Source organism: Pseudorca crassidens, chromosome 13 (genome assembly GCF_039906515.1).
Source record: "Pseudorca crassidens isolate mPseCra1 chromosome 13, mPseCra1.hap1, whole genome shotgun sequence".
Classification (NCBI taxonomy): Eukaryota; Metazoa; Chordata; class Mammalia; order Artiodactyla; family Delphinidae; genus Pseudorca; species Pseudorca crassidens.
The window spans coordinates 35,723,578-35,738,462 of record NC_090308.1 but is presented as its reverse complement, the minus strand read 5'-3'; the positions used below and the strand labels follow the sequence as shown (position 1 = coordinate 35,738,462).

Here is a 14,885-nt window from a genome sequence, read left to right as displayed (position 1 = left end):
CCTTGGGCGCAGCCTAGCTTCCAACTGGATGTTAATAAGGTCTGTATTTCTGAGAAACTGGTTATAAATTCTTTCTTCTCTCCCAAGTGTAAAGTTCATACATCAGAGCCTTTGGCAAGATTATCTCTTCACAGGCTATCATTTTTAAATTTCGTATTAAGCAATAGGTTTAGAGCCTTGGAAAGTGGATCATTGTAAGCGCCAATTTTATTAACGTATTAAGGTTTAGAGCTTTGGAAAATGAACCAGTGTAAGCTCCAGGAGGACAGTGTCTTCGTCTTGTTCAGTTCTGTAATCCCCTAGTCTGATGAATAGTGGGCGCTCATTAGTTATTTGTTGAATGAACTGTGTTTCAAGCTTCATCTAAAGACAATTTAGGATTAAAATGTGTTTTCCTGTGGCCGTTGAAGTTTAACTGGATTTTAAAAATTACTTCTTTGTATAAATAGTCAAATTCGGTTATCCCAGCATTTAAGTTGAATCTTGACATTTTTAGGGCCATATGTTATCCTTCTTTAATGTGTTACTAAATAAGGTAATTCTCCCCAACTCTTAATATAAGTTAATTTCATTTCTAAGCTTGCAATTTTTTTCTAATTCGTAATCAAACTTATTTTAATTAAACTCTAAAACACAATTAAAAAGTACAATTCATGTTTAAAGGAAATTCTAGGTTACTCCAGAGGTAACAATGATTTGGTTAATAAGTGACATATTAACTCATTTTAGAGTTGAGTTGTTGTGGTTGACCTAATTATAATGTATTTATTACAGGTAAAAGTGGAAATAAAGCATTTAGAAGTGTCTGTGATTCCTAAATGATTCAAAATACACGGTATAGATACACATTTTCAACTGCATGGTTTTCCTCAGTATATAAACATATCAGTTTTCAAGTTTGACACCCAGGGTGGTTGTGACATTGCAGGTTTGGAAGGTTTGGTGCCTCTCTGCTTTTAAATCTTACGTTATCTTGAAATAATCAAGGATAACTGCATCACATTTCATTTGCTTTATTTTTGCACTGTGATACAATATTTCCTGTTTTGTTTTTATTTTCCTGTTACGTAAGTTTTCTGAGTCAGTATTAACCTTTTTTCAATCACTTTGTTTAACAGAATTATCTGGGAGTGGTCCAGTCACTTATTTTCTTTCTTTCTCTTTTGTCATTTTAATACCTCTTCACCGTCCTTACTACATATTACCCAAATGACTTATTTTCACAAAACTATGGTAAGCCCTAGTTTATTATTATTGCTTCTCCAGCCTACTTGGGCTCTTCCTAGATGGTGAGGAAATAACACTTTTATGTAAAAGGTAGTGAGATTGGGGGAACCAGCAGTGGGAGGGAGCTTATGAAAAAAAAGTTATGATTTATTCAAACAGAGAAAAAATTCTCCCATGAAATAAAGATAATTACATTTTACACATCTTCTATTTGTAGTCAAGGATATTGAGCAGTTAATTTATATTGTTCTTCCTTGCTCACTTTAAACTTCTCAAAAGAGCCCTCCCCTGTGGTTACAGTAAACTCTCTTTACTTTGTTGCAGATAATAGACACTTATTTGTTCATTTGACAAAGAGAAGTTGAGCGCTTGACTGTGTGGCACTCTTGACCTTGAAATCAGTTCCTAATGTTAGAATGGAAGAGGCATTTTTCTGTGTGTGTCCTGCATCCAAATGGGTAGCGCCCCTGCAATTGAATGACTCACTACCTGGGTCCTGACAAGTGAGCCCCCCAGTACCCTGACTCCACATGCACCACTGGAATGAAATCCTAAGACCTAGATTTACTCTATCTTACTTTTCTATATCTTTCCTGAGGTTTTATTACCAAACCCCCTATCCCTTCCTCGCTAAATGTCCCTTAGTGTCCCTATTTTATCCCACCGTTTTTTATCCCAGCCCATGATTTTTGTTGTTGTTGTTTACATCCAGTAAGATCCACTCAATTCACATATGTTAGAACCAAAATTGTTATGGTTGCAGAAAAAGTATAGAAAAGAAAATTGGTATAACCTTGAATTTCAAATATAGGGAACTAGTGGATGAAGAATAATTGTTGTATACTAATCTCCCTTTAAAAACGGTAATGAATGCCAGAGACAATGAATTGTCTGCTCATAAATTTGACCAGAAGCTTAATTGAAAGAAATGTTTATAGAGAGTTGGCTGAACAGAGGCCATGATGTCCACCCATGCCCCTCCAATTCTAGGTGTTACACCAGGAGTCTAGCCAGATCTTCAGAAACTGTATACTTTGGTTACCTTGTTTTGCATCCTTTGCACCCCTCCCCCCAAATTGTGCTCACACTGAAGCATTCTATTAATACAGTCATAAGAAACCTACTGTTATTAAGAGATGTGGTTATTAAGATAATAGTTCCTTCTACAGCTCCTGCTTGAAGACTCTTGCAAGAATTTCCATTCAACTCTAAATGCCAAAGAAAAGCTTTACTTCCCCTGAACAATTATGGAGTGTCCATTTTTCATCATGCAAAAATAGAATTAGATAGTCGATTATATTTCCCTTTCTGATTTGGCAACTAGGAAACACAGAGTCAGATTTACAACTTAATTTTAATAACCCTGTAAAAACCTATGGCGTATTATTGATGTTCTGACTTTCCCTTTGGTTTGGAATTTCTGTTCTACCTTGTTTTTTTTTTTTTCTTCTGATTTTTTTAACCTAAGTATATTTTCCCATTTTATTGAATTTATTAAGCTGACTCACATCTTTTGTAGAACAAGGAAAAATATAAAACATAATACCAATAAATGGAAACATGTGCAGAATTGATCTATGGATATGGTATGTTTTGATTAACAAGTTTAATAGGTTCCATTAAATGTGCTTTGAACAAGTATTGCAAGTTTAGTATATTTACACTTGTATAGCCAAATGGAAAACAATGTTACATAGTTTTGCAAAACTAAGATCCACTTATTTTTTTTAACTATTAAATTTATGTCTACTATTGACTAATTTAAAATTGGTAAAACCATTCAGTTTAAGTCAGTTCTGGATTGACCAGGAGATTCACTCTATTTAATTAAAAAAAAAAAAAGTCATTTTTAGCCAAAGGGCTAGCCTAAATTAGCTTAACACTCACCACACTGTACCTCACATCTGACCTCTTTCACATCAGTAATTTATTTGATTCATCTTTGTTTTAATAAATCATAGAGATTCTTCCTTGAGTCTCTTTTATTCACCATAAAATTTAAAAGATTGAGCTCCCTGAGTTAATTGATCAGACTTTCTTCATTCTGGTATTTTGACAACTACCTGTTAAGTTGGTTGAATTTAACCACGTAAATAGTTATTTGCATCTGTGTGGTGTCAACTTCATTTTCATACATTTATCACCCTGGTCCACAGAGAGACTGGCCCTTCTCAAGGGATAGTCATTGGTGCAGTCCAGGAGCTTTTGAGGTAAAAATAATCTGAATTCAAAAGTGCAACTGGAAACATTGAGGAGGGGATTTGGAGAGAGATGTGGGCAAATTTTTACATAGAGGCATATCATTCCGGTAACCTCCAAGTCTTTTTTTAAAAAGTTTTATTTTTGTAGTAGGCAATACCTTCATGTGATTCAAAAGGTACATATGGGTAAACATTGAAAGGATTCCCTCTCATCCTTTTTCCTAGTTACCTGCTTCCCCTGTCCACTGGCAGCCAGAGTTATCAGTTAATTGAGAATCCTCCAGTAACATTTTGTGCACATACAAGCAAATATGAACATTCAGCCTGCCCCTTTGATCTCATCATCATTTCTCTAATTGCCTTCTCTCCATTCCCACTGTTCTTGTTTGGTTCCTCAGATGCTTTGGACTGTTGCCTGCACTTTACTTTCCCCTACATTTCACCCAGTCTTCCTTCTAAACTTCCCTCTTCAACCTTATAAAGGATTCCCATCCTGCGCAGGAAGGAGTCCACCATGAATCTTACTTAGCCTGCTCTCCTGGGCCCTGAGGAATTCATCTCTTGTCCCCTGCCCCTCCCTGTCATGCATGTGGCTCACCGTTGTTCTTAACTTACCTCCCCATCCCCAATCATGGGCTCTTTAAAAAAATCTGATGAAAGTTCATGGTCTCATCACACACGAAACACACCATTTTGCCTACATGTCCTTGTTTATGGACCCCAAGTTCAGAATCTCTATGTTGGTAACACAAAACTGTTTGTCACTTCCTGCACATGCGCTGCATATGATTTTTTCTTCTCCACGCTGTTTCCTCTGCATGGAACACTTGGTCCTCCTACTTTCATTAGCAAGCCACACTCAGTTCTGGTGTCATCTCTAGGGGCCATTCTTGGTTGAGAGTCTAGAAACTCATGGAGCCTTCCACATGTAATGTAGTATCCCAAGTAGGCTTCCATACTGGCAACAGGCATTTCTCATAAATAGCAAAATTGCCTTTCTAGTAAAAATTAATTATGATTTTGGATAACATGCTATGATTGGTCAAAAAAAAAAAAAGCCCAAGGTTGAAGCTTTTATTTAACTATTCATCCCTCCTCTACTCTGCTCCCCGCCATCCTCCGTAGAATATGTCTGTATCATTTTCTTTAGCATCCCTGCCTTACTATTACTAATTCTCTCTAAACATTGTGTTAACACTCATTAAAAAAAAAAAGTTCATATTTATTATGGCCCTCACCTAAGAGAGTGTTTTTTGTTTTTTGCCTCTGCCTCTGGGTTTGCTTCTGTAGTTCGTACATAAAGGAGTGAAACCCTCCAAGTGTGGTGTTACTCTTAAAAATCGAAAGTATTAACCGCCAACCCTGATGGATGACATGAACCATCTGGAGATAGTGGCCCATTCTACGAAGTGACTCCTAAGTATGTGAATATAGTATTTTTCTTTCCAAGCCAAGTAATCGGAGGGCGTCCTCTGTGCTTGATTTTTTTTTTTTTTTTTTTTTTTTTTGCGGTACGCGGGCCTCTCACTGTTGTGGCCTCTCCCGTTGCGGAGCACAGGCTCCGGACGCGCAGGCTCAGCGGCCATGGCTCACGGGCCCAGCCGCTCCGTGGCATGTGGGATCTTCCCGGACCGGGGTACAAACCCTTGTCCCCAGCATTGGCAGGCGGACTCTCAACCACTGCGCCACCAGGGAAGCCCTGTGCTTGATTTTATTGCAAAGTGCCTGACATGAGGTAAACTGCTGTTGACTGATTAACAGAGGATTTAGCCAGTAAGAATTTAATAGCATTTGTTCAGCACTGTTCCTGTGGAATCCTCTGACTAGTGGACGATTCTGATCACTAACCAAACTAGCCATGTAGAATAGGCAAAATCTGTAAGACTGCTCCATAGGTGTGAGATCCCTTGAAATCTTTCATTTTCCTTCTGTAATTCTGACCTCACTAAGCAAACATCAGATTTACTCATTTGTTTCCCCAGACATGTTGATGTGAGGAATTGAGTGTGTCTTGAGTAGCAGTAATGACTATTCCAGCCATCCAGTAGGTACAGCCCCTGCTGTATGCTGTAAAGCACAATTTTAGGATATTAATCTGTTGGGAGGGCTTGCTCAATCCTTACGGTCCCAGGTATTTACAGCTGAGCCCTCAGCCCTAGGTCCTGGTGATTCCCCCTAGGTATATTACTTGCCGGGCTCTAGGCCCCCACTGAAACAGCTAGTTAGCAACCCTCTGATCTTCTAAAATAATTTCAATTTAACACAGTTTAACTCTTTAAAAAGCATTCTAGGAAGGAATCGTTTTAGTCCATTTGGGCTGCTAGAACAAAATTCCATAGACTGGGTGGCTTATAAGCAGCAGAAATTTACTGCTCACATTTCTGGAGGCTGGAAGTCCAAGATCAGGGTGCCAGCACGGTCAGGTTCTAGTGAGAACCCTCTTTCAGGGTGTAGACCATGGACTTCTTATTGTTTCCTCATCTAGTAGGAGGGGCTAGGGATCTCTCTGGGCCTCCTTTATGAGGGTACTAATCCCATGAGGGCGCTAATCCCATGAGGGTAGATCCCTCATGATCTAATCACCTCCTGAAGGTCCTACCTCATACCATCACCTAGAGCATTAGGTTTTCAAAGTATGAATTTGGGGTGGGGATGGGGGACACAAACAATCTATACGGCAGGAATAGAAAATTCACAAAACAGGACTACAAACGGCCAAAACATGAAAAAATATTCAACTTCATTGCATCAAAGAAATGCAGACTATAATTAGATTATAAAAGTCCATAACAATGCTGGCAAGTTGAAGTTGGGTCATTTTCCCTTTTCACAGATGGTAAGAGGTTATATGGGGGTATTATGCCTTTGATGGAGAGCAGTTCAACTCATAGAATCCCTTGGCACCCGTGATTCTGTTCTGAGCACATTCTAAAAAAATCAGAGATGAGGCTTAATTTCAGTGGGGAGCACATTGTCTCTGGAAGGCAGGTGGTATGGTAGATGGGTTAAGAGCAGGGATGCTGGAGCCTGTTGCCTGGCTTGAAGTCCTTTTCCACCGTTTGTCAGCTAGGTGAACTTAGGCAAGTTAATTTCTCCTTGGTTTTCTCATCTGTGAAATGAAGATAATAATAGTATCCACCTCTCACATTGTATTGAGAATTAGATAAGTTAATATATGTAAAGCACTTGGAATTCTGTCACAGAGTAAGCAACTATATAAGTATTGGCTATTAGCAAGGTTGATATTGTAAAAATTGGAGACAAATCCCATAATGAAGTCTTTTTTGATAGTATACTAAACTGTATGTACAAAAAACCCTAATTTGATTTTAAAATGCAGCTTCATGGAAGAAAAGACAGGAAAGTGATAAAATATTGAGACTTTTGTCTCCATTGCTGGGATCATAGGCAATTTCTATTTTCACATTTTATTTGTTATCCATATATATTACAATGATAATTGTTAGAAATAATTAAAATTAATATATCATAGGATTCTTATATTCTTGACTTTTCTTCATCAGATGCATATTCATTTTGACATATTTTACTCTCTCTTCCTCTTTTCAAAGCTTCTAATATTTCACTTCCTCCACATCTTCACCCACACGCCATCTGCTTGGTATTTTCTTGCATTTAGCTTGCTTGCTTGTTTTATGTATAGATCAGCCCCAAGACTAGTTCCTCAAGAATAAGTAGAGTAGGTGAAAGGATTTATGAGATTTTCATGGTGGTGGCTTTCTCTTGGAAATTTAAGCCAGAGAGTGCTGCTTAGGTGATAATGGTACTGTATCCTGTCCACATTGCAGGCACTCAACTGTATCTCCCACTCATCACCTGCATAAACTCAGCACTTTAGTAGGGTCAGAAGGGTCCTCAGTACCCCTCACGCACATGGGGTAATTCCTGCTTTCAGGCTTTTGGCTGCCCGCTCTATCTGAATTTCCTTACACATTTCTTCCTTTTGAAGCCAATATTCTGCACCAGGTTGATTCTTAATTCCATCAACACTTTCCAAGACATCTGCTCTACTAATTTCAGTTTATTTTGGCACTTAACTATTTGTACTGAAATTTTTTTTTTTTACATCTTTATTGGAGTATAATTGCTTTACCATGGTGTGTCAGTTTCTGCTTTATAACAAAGTGAATCAGCTATACATATACATATATCCCCATATCTCCTCCCTCTTGCGTCTCCCTCCTACCCTCCCTATCCCACCTCTCTAGGTGGACACAAAGCACCGAGCTGATCTCCCTGTGCTATGTAGCTGATTCCTACTAGCTATCTATTTTACATTTGGTAGTGTATCTATGTCCATGCCACTCTCTCACTTCGTCCCAGCTTACACTTCCCCCTCCCTGTGTCCTCAAGTCCATTCTCTACATCTGCATCTTTATTCCTGTCCTGCCCCTAGGTTATTCAGAACCATTTTTTTTTTTGTTTAGATTCCATATATATGTGTTAGCATACGGTATTTGTTTTTCGCTTTCTGACTTAACTTCACTCTGTATGACAGTCTCTAAGTCCATCCACCTCACTACAAATACTCAATCTTGTCTCTTTTTATGGCTGAGTAATATTCCATTGTATATATGTGCCACATCTTCTTTATCCATTCATCTGTCAGTGGACACTTAGGTCGCTTCCATGTCCTGGTTATTGTAAATAGAGCTACAATGAACATTGTGCCACATGACTCTTTTTGAATTATGGTTTTCTCAGGGTATATGCCTGGTAGTGGGATTGCTGAAGTCGTTCTATTTTTAGTTTTTTTAAGGAACCTCCATACTGTTCTCCATAGTGGCTGTATCAATTTACATTCCCACCAACAGTGCAAGAGGGTTCCCTTTTCTCCACACCCTCTCTAGCATTTATTGTTAGTAGTTTTTTTGATGATGGCCATTCTGACCAGTGTGAGGTGATACCTCATTGTGGTTTTGATTTGCATTTCTCTAATGATTAGTGTTGTTGAACATCCTTTCCTGTGTTTGTTGGCAATTTGTATATCTTCTTTGGAGAAATGTCTATTTAGGTCTTCTGCCCATTTTTAGATTGGGTTGTTTGTTTTTTTGATATTGAGCTGCATGAGCTGCTTGTATATTTTGGAGATTAATCCTTTGTCAGTTACTTCGTTTGCAAATATTTTCTCCCATTCTGAGGGTTGTCTTTTCATCTTGTTTATAGTTTCCTTTGCTGTGCAAAAGCTTTTAAGTTTCATTAGGTCTCATTTGTTTATTTTTATTTCCATTTCTCTAGGAGGTGGGTCAAAAAGGATCTTCCTGTGATTTATGTCATAGAGTGTTCTGCCTATAGAGTTTTATAGGGTATTGCCTTAAATTTAGGTCTTTAATCCATTTGGAGTTTATTTTTGTGTATGGTGTTAGGAAGTGTTCTTATTTCATTCTTTTATATGTAGCTGTCCAGTTTTCTCAGCGCCACTTATTGAAGAGGCTGTCTTTTCTCCATTGTATATTCTTGCCTCCTTTATCAAAGATAAGGTGACAATTATGTGTGTGGGTTTATCTCTGGGCTTTCTATCCTATTCCATTGATCTATATTTCTGTTTTTGTGCCAGTACCATACTGTCTTGATTAATGTAGCTTTGTAGTATAGTCTGAAGTCAGGGAGCCTGATTCCTCCAGCTCCAGTTTTCTTTCTCAGGATTGCTTTGGCTATTCGGGGGCTTTTGTGTTTCCATACAAATTGTGAAATTTTTTGTTGTAGTTCTGTGAAAAATGCCTTTGGTAGTTTGATAGGGGTTGCATTGAATCTGTAGTTTGCTTTGGGTAGTATAGTCATTTTCACAATATTGATTCTTCCAATCCAAGAACATGGTATATGTCTCCATCTGTTTGTATCATCTTTAATTTCTTTCATCAATGTCTTATAGTTTTCTTCATACAGGTCTTTTGTCTCCTTAGGTAGGTTTATTCGTAGGTATTTTATTCTTTTTGTTGCAATGGTAAATGGGAGTGTTTCCTTAATTTCTCTTTCAGATTTTTCATCATTAGTGTATAGGAATGCAAGAGATTTCTGTGCATTAATTTTGTATCCTGCTCCTTTACTAAATTCATTGATTAGCTCTAGTAGTTTTCTGGTAGCATCTTGTACTGCAAATTAAATATAGGCTTGCTTTATGACTTAGTTTTTCTTACAGTTAGCTGGTAGGGGTTGTGTTTTGTACTACTCTATGCCCTTCAGGTTTCTAGCACATGGTTGTCCACATGCATGCACATGGAACACAAGAAGACTGCATGTTGTTGTGTTGATAACATTCTTAGGAGATGGTTTATGAGTTTTCTGTTCCATCTTCCTCTTTGCCCATCTTTCTCATTCTTTTATTTTCAAGATCAGAATGTTGTATCATTTGGTTCTCTCAGTCTTACAGATATTTGCCTGAAATTTTGATAATAGATTTTTATTCCTAAAGTCTAAAAACTAAAGGACTCAATTGCAAAGAACATCACAGTTACTAAATGCATTTACAATTAGGGTCTAGTAATATACAGACTAATCCTAGTTGCAAGGATAACTATCATCAACTGTAAAGTATTGCTTGTTTGATCAAGAGAGTTTCAGGAGTTTGCCAGAGAATGTGTTTAAAGTTCGTAAATATTTTAGATTCTCATAGGTCTTGTGTGTCCTAGAAAGGACCAAATCCTAGGAGATATTTTCATGTATCTGCTGTCATAGCTTGGACCAGTGGTTCTCCAGTGGGGTTCATGTGCCCCTTGAGGGTATGGGAAGAAATTGTTAGAATGTCTGTATCATCTTTTCATGACTTCTATTTTGTTATATGTTTTATAATGCATGTATTAGTGCAGAAGACATTTTTTATGTGAAAAATATACATACTAGGATTTTATGCTCGGATGCTTTTATTGGCATGGAATATAACTTTAGAAAATGGAGACCACTAATATAAATAAAAGGTAAGACCTTATTGTTCTATAACCAAAGTCAGTTTCTGTTATGTATTTAGCCATAACAACTAAAAAGTCAACTTATTAAACATAAATCCTATGTTTAACCTGAACTAGAAGTTGTAATGTGTGCACATTACATACTTGCTTATGCATGTAGAACATGAGACACTCCTTTTGAGAGCTTACAGTCTGATTGAAAGGAATATGGGCATGAGGAGCCATTAATTAGAAAATGGTACAAGACAGCATAAGTGTGTGTGAGAAATGTAGCAGTATGAGTTTGTTAGATTAAAATTGCTAAAGTGTGGTAAGAGTGGCATGCCACAATGGTGATGCTACATTCTCAGAAGATTTCAAAACTCATTTTATGTTAAGAATTTTCCCTGATAATCAGGTCAGTTCTTAGTCCATCTACTCAATAAACTGTGCTTGAATTGGCTCCTGGGTACAGATGTTAACTATGTGAGCTTTCTGCTCTAATATTCAAACTAATATTTACCGATGCTCTCAATCATATCCCCACATTTCCTTTAAATTATATGAGAAAGTGGCAGAATAGACATAAGGGGGAAGTAACAATATTTTTGAGGTAGTATCCTTTTGGAACAGTGATAGTATATAAGATTTAAGATAAGTGAGTGTTTCCTAGAGCTGCTCTGACAATTACCAAAAACTGGGTAGCCTAAAACAACAGGAATTCATTGTCTATAATTCTGGAGGGTGGAGTCTAAAATCAAGGTGTCGACAGGGCCACGATGTCTCTGAAACCTGTAAAATAATCCTTTCTTGCTTTTGGCTTCTTGTGATTTGCTGGCTGTCCTTGGCACTCCTTGGCTTGTAGCTGCCTAACTCTAATCTGTGCTTCTGTCTTCACGTGGAGTTCTTCCTGTGTGTCTTGATCTTCACATGGCCATCTTCTTATAAGGACACCAGTCATATTGGATTAGAGGCCCACCATACTCCAGTATGACCTCCTCTTAACTGATTACATCTGCAGTGACCCTGTTTCCAAATAAGGTCACATCCTGGCTTACAGTGGATACAACTTCAGCATTTTTTTGGGGGTGGTGGTGGTGTGACACAGTTCAACCATAACAATAAATAATATCAAAGTCTGTAGGTGAATGTACCAAGATGTACATAAGTCACGCTTGGTGTCAAGTGATGCCTCCTTGTAGCTAAACTTCCACAGCCATGCACATTGGTTGTGAGGTAAATGACAGCTGGAAGGAAGGGATGCTTTCTTGGCTGTTTTTGTTAATTGGCTGCTTCTGTCTCTGGGCTTTGGTATTCCAGGCCTCGGTAGAATTATGCCTATAGATGGTAAGATGTACTATGTGGCTTTGATCTTCCTGGTAAAAATCCACAAAGTAATTTGTGGATTAGGATATTTCTAAAGGTGTGTTGGGTTTTTTGTTGTAATAATACTGCATAACAGCCTCCAAATCTTCGTGGCTTAGAACCACAGATATTTATTTCACATTCATGAATCTGCAGGTTAACTGTGGTTTGGCTACTGTTGGCTGGGTCCAGCAGGGCTGGGCTGGACTCCAAAGCTGAGGTAGGAGTTCAGGTCTGTTCCACACATCTTCATTCTGGGACCCGTGCTGAAGAAGGAAAAGCCACTACCTGAGGCATACTTTTCTGGTGGAGAACAGAAACTTGCCAGGCCTCTTAGAGCCTTAAGTTGAAGTGGGTACACTGTTAGTCCTCAGTCTGTTGGTTAAAACAAGCCACATGGCCAACAGAGTAGAGAAGAATACTCTGTGTACTAGTGCAAAGCACCGCAAAGTGGCATAGCAGACGGTTTGCACGTGTAATTCTCTTACAAGGCGGGAGTGCTTAATTGAGTACAACAATCCAGTCTGGCCAAATGGCCAAAGAGCCCATTTTCTTTTGAATTCTGCAAGAACTTTTATATCAAACAACTTAATAAACCTTTAAAAGAAAACATATTTAAACCACAGAGTTGATTTCTTAACCCAGTCTCTTGGAAAATTAGAATTGAATATCATACGCATAATTTTTTTCAAAGAAGAGGTCACACTACTTCCTGATGCTGGTTTAATTTTGTGTTGAGCAGATTCCCTGCCCCGTAGCACTTTTCACTATGCTTCTTCCTGAACCCACGTTTGCATATTTCCCACATCTTGTGCCGTACCGACCAAAGCACTACACGCGCCTCTCCATTTGTGCCTTACACATCTGAGGGTAGGGTAGAATTCCAGTCCTCTTGAGCATGCTCTGATAGAGAACATTTTCATTAATGAGAAAACTCTTTCTGGTTTACAGATATGACTGTTCATTGGGTAGCACTGTTGAACTATAACCAGAATGGTTGTTTTTGGTGTTGTCCCACTTCAAACACCTTCCCTAAGAACACTGGCCTATGTGACCTGGCCCTTTTCTTTCCATTGGTATTTCTCTTTGCATAACAAATTTTATTTGGCATTACTTTCTATCATATCCTTTTTTTCTGATTGTTTAATTTTTGTAGATTTTATTTCCTTGTCAAAAATCGAAGTTTTCTCAGAGTGTATTGAGTCCTCTTTATATGCATAGGTTTTAGATAAATTGTGCAGTGATAGGCATAAAACAGGTTCTTAGTAAGCTTACTGATTGAAGAGATTGCTTGTCAGTATGTGACAAGGCACTATTTTGAGTAAGTGTAAATTGTTTAATGCCACCTGTACATTCCATGTAAATAAATATGCTGAAAGTGTATTAAAAAGGGTGATAATTCAATTATTTTTTATTTTGCATTTTTACACATATTGGGTGTATGCCAGTGCATTTTGAAAATAGCATTCAATTGCCGGTACCATCCACATGAGAACAAAGAAGCATATGACTTTTCCTCAGTGAAATGGCAGCTTACCTGGTAAAGTGAACTTCCTGTCTCTTCACAGTCTCAAAAGACACTGTAATTCTTGGAAACTAGTGTTTGCAGCCCATATACTGTATGTTCTATGGAAAGGTATTCCATTTATTACATCTTTCATCCATCAAACTTTATTGGTTTTGTTTGCATGAATTAACCCTAATTCAGATCCATCAAATAGATACCTCCCATCAAATAATAATAATTAGTAGTAACCACTGGCCACACTTATTTCTGTCCTAAAATTGAAGGAGTTGGGGCATGATGCAAGACCAGAACCCCTGCAGCAGTGATGCCATTTGCTGTGAGCAAAGGCAGCTGGTGTAGTGATTCACATTGGTGCCTACTCTCTGGAAGGCCTTGGGGAATAGGCTTGAGTTCTATACTGGTAGAGACTCCAGAAGACTGTGGAACTTTTTTCTTTTTTTTTAAATTCCTTTTGGGCCAGGGCTAGAAGATATCTGCAAAAAAAGTCAAATAGGCCAGAGATCCTAGGATTTTAGCAGTGGGTCTATTGAATAATATTAAAATGAATTCCAGAAGTAACTGAAGACAAACTTTTCTTCCCATGTCACCTGTTTGTTTATTGATGCTGTTTGGAGCCTACCATCTTTAGACTCACCTTAGAGATCATCTGAAGTGATCTTACAGTACTGGAGCAATAGTAGGGGGTGTCCCTAGAAACTACCTCTGTGGCGATGCAGGCATCAGATTTTTTTCAACTCTTGTGAGGGTAGGGACAATCATATGCATAGAGCAGACAACCAATAAATAGTGATTGATGGTGAGAAAGAGGAAGTTTCCTCTTATGGTTGAGATGTGAGATCAGCAGAGCAGACTCTGTTCTGTTTTCATTGTGTCCAATAACTTTTTATATGACTTTCTTTGTGTACAGGTAGAAAACTGTACAAGACTGAATTCTTATATCCTTATAAGTATTAATGAGAGAATGCATGCAGTATATTAAAAACCTCTGGTAGAAGTTAATAGAATCATAATTTTTAGTTCTAAAAAGGACCTTCAGTTTTAGCCCCTAAAAAAAAAGGGGGGGCTTTTGTACCTTAAAATCAATAAAGAACATTTTTTAAAAAGATCAAAATTCCATTTTTAAATTCTGATTCTTTGTATTTACTAATTTCGTTTTCAACGGGGAAATAATTGGATTGGCAGAAGATTACTTTTCAAAACAACAGAAACAAAAAAAATTTGCCAACAGCTAAGGGAAATATTTCTGGCATATTCAAAGTTATATTATTACTTCTGTCCTTAAAACTTAAGAGGTAATTCACTTAATTTAGTGAATTAAGGGAATGTGCTTTCCAGTTAGCTCTTTAAAAGTCTAATTCAGTGCAATAAATGTTTATTAAATGCTTGAACATGTTCAGTGCAGTGCATTTATTAATGAATAGCAGTGACTAACCTGAATACAGTTCAGGATCGATGTCCTAAAAGACAATTGACCAGAAAACTGGTGTTCACCCTCTTGTTCTTTTAATGGTGGGTAAATCTGGAAAGAACCAGGCAATTGACGTGAAAATTCTGTGTAGTAATATTGCCTCTCATTAGAGGCCATAATGAGTGGCTCTGACTTTGGCATTAGATAAAGCTGATCATTCTGGCTCTAACTTTTATGGCTGTTTGACTTTG

The 14,885-nt window shown here is 37.8% G+C and overlaps 1 protein-coding gene across 3 annotated transcripts in view; it reads left to right on the top strand.

Moving 5' to 3' along the window:
* The window catches only part of NCOA7 (nuclear receptor coactivator 7), a 145,044-nt gene that overhangs the window by 1,550 nt on the left and 128,609 nt on the right, over positions 1 to 14,885 (top strand). The gene's annotated exons all lie outside the window — the stretch shown is intronic.